Genomic DNA, 6,242 nt, shown 5'->3' on the forward strand with positions numbered 1-6,242 from the left:
GCTGGAGGAGAGCTTCGCCTTGGGAGCCTGCTGCGCCTCAGTTTCTCCACAGCTCGGGATCACTGAGGGGAAGTCCGTGACCTGCTAGCTGAAATATTCCCAGCCAGAGGGTAATGACTCAGCCCGACCCAAGCCCCTCCTCGAAGAGCAGTCACATCCCAGGCTGCTCTCCTTGAAGTCTTCAGAGCAAAGAATAGCAAGGAAATCCCTTATCAGAAACAGCCACGGGAGTAATACCTGGACAGATCCCAGGCTAGTGAAACGCACACCGCCTGAGGGTCCTCCAAACAAAAGAGGAGAAAAGAAAACGTTCACATGTATTGAGCACCTAGTATTTTTATTCTCTCACTTGATCCTTGCCACAGGCTGAAAGTAGGACTATTGTAATTTGCAAATGTAGGGCTCAAACTGAACAAGGAGCTGGCCTAGGAACACATCCAGGAGCAGCTTACCTCCCAGGCTTGGAGACCTGGACCCCTCTCTTCACCTGACCAGCTGGCCCGTGAGGCCTGGTGGTTGGGAGGTTACACTCACTCCAGGCTGATTTCCTTGCAGGACTTCAGCAGATATTTAGAAAGGAGCTCCTTTCTGTAGTGGTGCAGACTCAAGACAGCTCCAAGCAGTGAGGTGTGGTGGCTATGCCAATGCTCCAGAGCCCTGGTACATGGGCAGGGCATCCCAAGGAAGTCTTAGCACACCCCACAAACAGTCTGGGCCTTAGGGTTTTCCTTGTCCTATTCCTTCTACTTGGAGCCCTCTAGGGGCTCCCCCTTTCTCTGAGACTAGCATCCGCTCTAAATGAGCCCCTGGCCCAGGTGATTTATAATTGCATTTTATTTTATTTATTTATTTTTCAGAATGGGTGTTTTTATTTTATTTTATTTCATTGAGATAGAACATAAAATTATAGTGCATGTAGTACATGTTATAAAAGTACTTAGTTTCATTTTTTTTTTTTTATGTTTAGTCAAATGTTTCAATGCCAGATAGTAGAAATACAAAATTTATATTTGATTTTTTTTTCCCCAACCTCTCCCTGATCTCCCTCCCCCGCCCACCCGGCAACCCTAGGTATGTTCTCTCCCTCTGCAAGTCCAATGCACTACTGTGGTCTTTCTTTCCTTCCTTCTTTCACTTTTAGCTTCCACTTGTAAGTGAGAACATCTGGTTCTTTTCCTGGATTTTAACCTTTTACCATTCTCTTTCTTACACGTTAGGAAACCAAGACCCAGAGAAGTCATATAACGTGCCCAAGGTCACAAGCACAGTACAGCGCCAGCATTGGAATCCAGGTTCATCTGATGCCAAAGCACAGTTTCCATTCACTGATCTGTGCTTGGTGTTTCTACTTTCTATTCAGTATCAGGGTCTTAACTTTATCCCTCCTAGTGAGGCAAGAGTAAGGATAGGACTGGCAAGAAAGACTGCATTTTGTTGTCCACACCAAGAACCCCACAGTAGTCTACGTGCTGGAAATGCAGCAGAGACCCCAGGGGCAACAGACCACATCCTGCTCTAGGAAACACCAGGGACGGCAGGGGTTAAAGATAAGCCCTACATTAGCCAGTGTGTTCCCTTCCCACAAATATGTCATGACCCAAGGTTGCTTAACCCCCTTCTGTAAGCATTCTTTTACAGGCCTCAAGAGAATGATAAGGCCCCTGCAGAGGAGGATAACCATCAGCCCATTAGCCCCCACCTGCTGAGGCTGAAGATAGAACGCCTTGTGACCAAATGACAAAGACCCCAATTGTGAGATCAGAGATCTCACCCTCTTTCCCAAGCTTCCTACCCAGCTCTTTTGCCTTAAAAAAACCCTCACACTAAATGCTTGAAGATATTTGATTTTTTTTTCCCCAACCTCTCCCTGATCTCCCTCCCCCGCCCACCCGGCAACCCTAGGTATGTTCTCTCCCTCTGCAAGTCCAATGCACTACTGTGGTCTTTCTTTCCTTCCTTCTTTCACTTTTAGCTTCCACTTGTAAGTGAGAACATCTGGTTCTTTTCCTGGATTTTAACCTTTTACCATTCTCTTTCTTACACGTTAGGAAACCAAGACCCAGAGAAGTCATATAACGTGCCCAAGGTCACAAGCACAGTACAGCGCCAGCATTGGAATCCAGGTTCATCTGATGCCAAAGCACAGTTTCCATTCACTGATCTGTGCTTGGTGTTTCTACTTTCTATTCAGTATCAGGGTCTTAACTTTATCCCTCCTAGTGAGGCAAGAGTAAGGATAGGACTGGCAAGAAAGACTGCATTTTGTTGTCCACACCAAGAACCCCACAGTAGTCTACGTGCTGGAAATGCAGCAGAGACCCCAGGGGCAACAGACCACATCCTGCTCTAGGAAACACCAGGGACGGCAGGGGTTAAAGATAAGCCCTACATTAGCCAGTGTGTTCCCTTCCCACAAATATGTCATGACCCAAGGTTGCTTAACCCCCTTCTGTAAGCATTCTTTTACAGGCCTCAAGAGAATGATAAGGCCCCTGCAGAGGAGGATAACCATCAGCCCATTAGCCCCCACCTGCTGAGGCTGAAGATAGAACGCCTTGTGACCAAATGACAAAGACCCCAATTGTGAGATCAGAGATCTCACCCTCTTTCCCAAGCTTCCTACCCAGCTCTTTTGCCTTAAAAAAACCCTCACACTAAATGCTTGAAGAGCAACACTCCTCTTTTGTGTTGGTATTCCTGTGCACAGGCTATCTTTCAATGAATAGCTTGTTCACTCTCCCTATAGGTTCAGTGTTCATTTCTATGACATTGACTCCCAAAGAACCTGGCATTCTAGGTCCGGTAACACTAGGGCATTTGCAGTTAAAGAATGCTCATGGAAAGGGCATACGCGATTACTTCTGGTTAGACCTGGTCACGGCAGTGTGCTGGAAAAGCGTCTGTCCCCACCATGTATGGGGAAAGGCAGCACCGTCCAGAGTTACGGGTGCTGGTCTTGACTTGTCAATATCTGAATTGGAATCTGGGCGGTATCATTTCATCAGTTGAAACTTCCCACTCTCATGGCTTTCTTGCCTGCGTCCTACCTCTCTCATCTATCACATGATGAGAATAATACAAATCTCCCCAGGCTTGAGCTGTTGGATATAAAATGCCCGGCAGAGTGCCTGGCACAGAATGGAATGTTCTTGCAGTGAAGTGTGTTAACTGACTTGTTCAAGGTCTGGATTTGCACCCAGATTTGTCTGATTCCAAAGCCTGGTGCTCTTTCAATCCAGTGGTTCCTTCCAATCTCTATTTTTACATTCTTTTATTAAAAGTGTGACTAATTTACTGTAACGTAATTTGGAATGGATTACTTGCTGGAAAGAAAGCTGTTTTCCGGGAAAACAAGTTTTTTTTTTTCCTCCCTCTTGGCATTCCTTCCTATGACAGGGACCAGTAATCATGCAGCTTCCCCATGTCCTGCTCAGTCCCCTAGCCTCCTGACCTAAGAATAGACACCTCATGGCATTGTAAATCCAAAGGAGTCTGGGAATTCATCCTGTTTGGTTGCAGCTTTTTACCAGAACCTGGGGCAAGTCTGTGGGCATTTCATAGCCGTGGATCCAAGAGAAGATAAACACGCTTTGGCTGAGTGGTGGCGAAACATTTGCTGAAGTGGATCAGATGCCAGCAGGAGGAGGGCAAGGAAAACTCTGTGAGGATGTTTTGTTACCACTCCTAGGCAGCATTTGCTGAGGCCTGGAGATGAGGAGGGGTCAATTGATGCTGAGCACTCACATCCCCCAATTGTTCAAAAGCAGCTTAAGGAACATGCAGGCAAGACAGCCTTCAGAGTCAGACACTGAACCCCCATGTGACCTCCCGTAAGAAGTGTGATTTCCTGCAGACAGGAACAAATAGGACCTTTTAGCTATTCAATTTCAAAATTACCACAAATTGCTTGTTATGGAAAGTTAAAAGAGTAAAGAAGTTCTATGAAGTCAAAAAATCTCCTTCACCCAGTTGTGCTCTCCAGAGATAACCACTGTGAACAGGCGGGTGTATATCCTTCCAGACATGTTTCCATGCATGCACGTATGCACCCAGACACAAATACACATACTGTTTTCTTTTACAAAAGTGGTACCAGGCCATACGTGTTTTTGCCTACTGAGAAGCTGATTCCCAGAGAAAGAAGTGATGTGCACAAGGTCACACAAAGATAGATTGTAGCAGGGCTAGAACTTGGGCCTTTGTCCCTGTCTCTTGACTGCAATCCAGGCTCTGTCCATCCCTGACCTTGCTTCACTCTTTTGTACTAATTGAGCGCTCTAGGGTTCACAAATGCAGAAAACTACCCTGGCAGATAGGCAGGGGAAATAATCAAAAGTTTTAACACCCTGCAAGTTGCAGGCCCTGTCAATCAGAACTAACAAAGGCTGCAGATGGCCTTCCTGAGGTTACCGTCTAAATATTGGCCCTGCATGTAGGGTCTCATTTCATACCCTATTTATCTCTCAATGCATGGTTGGGAAGGAATGTGGTAGTCCCCCCTTATCTGCAGGGGGTACATTCCAAGACCCCCGTGGATGCCTGAAACCTTGAGACCAAACCCTATAAGTAATACCAAACCCTATAAATACTGTACTATTCTTTTTCTACACATATATATCTATGATAAAGTTTTGTTTATAAGTTAAGCACAGTAAGAGATTGACAAAAATAACTAATAATTAAATAGAACAATTATAACAGTATACTGTAATGAAAGTTATGTGAATGTGGACTCTCTCTATATCAAAATATTGTATTGTATTATGGGTAACTGAAACTGTGGAAAGCGAAACCATGGATAAGGGGGAACCACTGTACATGAATGAACGAATGAGAATGCAAAGTGGTTTTAAATAATATCACAAGGGAAGAAACTTCTTTCAATAGAAGCACAATGTTATATACCGCAGCATTATCTGTCTACATGTTTTTAAAATCAGAACCCTGTGAAAGGGGAAGTGACTTAACCTCCTTGACCTTTTTTTTTTTTTTAAATAAATATCTGTGAATGCGAGGTGGAGAAGAGGAACAAAGAGTAATTTAACCAAGATTATAGCAAATAAGGGTCACATAGGCTGAAGGGCTTGAGGGAGTTTTTGTCTGGTGGACTTTATGGTTCAATGTCAAGGGTAGCCCAAGGATCCTGAATCCCATACAATCCCACACAGGGTCTTGAGGCCTTTCTCATCCTCAATTCAATCTGAGGGGGATTCTGGGTTAAACTTTTAAATAACTCCTATTTCCAATGTGTGCACTCCCATCCTTATCCCACCATATACACCAAAGAACTGGTAGACCAAAATAAAAACCACCAGGAGGGCTGTCTGGTTAGCTCATTTGGTTAGAGCATGGTGCTGATAACACCAAGGTCCACGGTTTGATCCCTATAGTGGCCAGCCACCAGAAAAAAAGGAAAACAAAAACAAAATCAAAAACTACTGGGACCCTTCCCACCCCCTTCCTTTCAAAGTCACCTGGCAATCCCTGCTTCCTGCAGTCTCCTGCCTGTCTTGTGATAGTTTTTAAAAAAGCTTTCTCATGGATCTGTCCCACCTTATAACAGACATACATATTCTCCATACCTTAGCTCTGAGAAGACCCAGAATTATCAAAAGATGAGGAAAGCTGGAAGGGGGAGAGAGAGAGAGATAAAAGCCCCGATTAGCACCCTTGAATTAACCTGGGTCCTCAGAACTCATAATTCATAATATTATTATAGCGTCTTTGAATGATTGCTATAACCTCCCAATAAGTGTCCCCTTCCTGAAGGACAGCTGGGATCCTGGCAACTCCTTAAACAAAAACCTGCAGTGACTCATTGCTTACAGCATTGGTTCCCAATGAAGCCTGCTGAAAATAGAGGTTCTTGTGTTTATTAGAGGAGGGAAGGGGGGAGGGGAAGGGGGATTGGCAAAAACTAGTTAAGGGTTACAAAGATTGATTATGTTTTGTAAGCATGAGTACACTACTTATCCTGATTTGATCACTACATATTGTACACATGTATGGATATTTGATTTTGTACCCCACAAATATATATAATCAATTATCTTTCAATAAAAAAAGGTCAGAAAAAAAAGGAACTGTTAGACAATAAATTTGGGCTGTTTTAAACTACAAAAAAAGAAAGAAAGAAAAAGAAAGAAGGAAAGAAGGAAAGAAGGAAAGAAAAAGAAAGAAAGAAAGAAAGAAGGAAGGAAGGAAGGAAGGAAGGAAGGAAGGAAGGAAGGAAGGAGAGAGAG

This window comes from Galeopterus variegatus, unplaced genomic scaffold, assembly GCF_000696425.1.
Source record: "Galeopterus variegatus unplaced genomic scaffold, G_variegatus-3.0.2 Scaffold7961, whole genome shotgun sequence".
Lineage (NCBI taxonomy): Eukaryota > Metazoa > Chordata > Mammalia > Dermoptera > Cynocephalidae > Galeopterus > Galeopterus variegatus.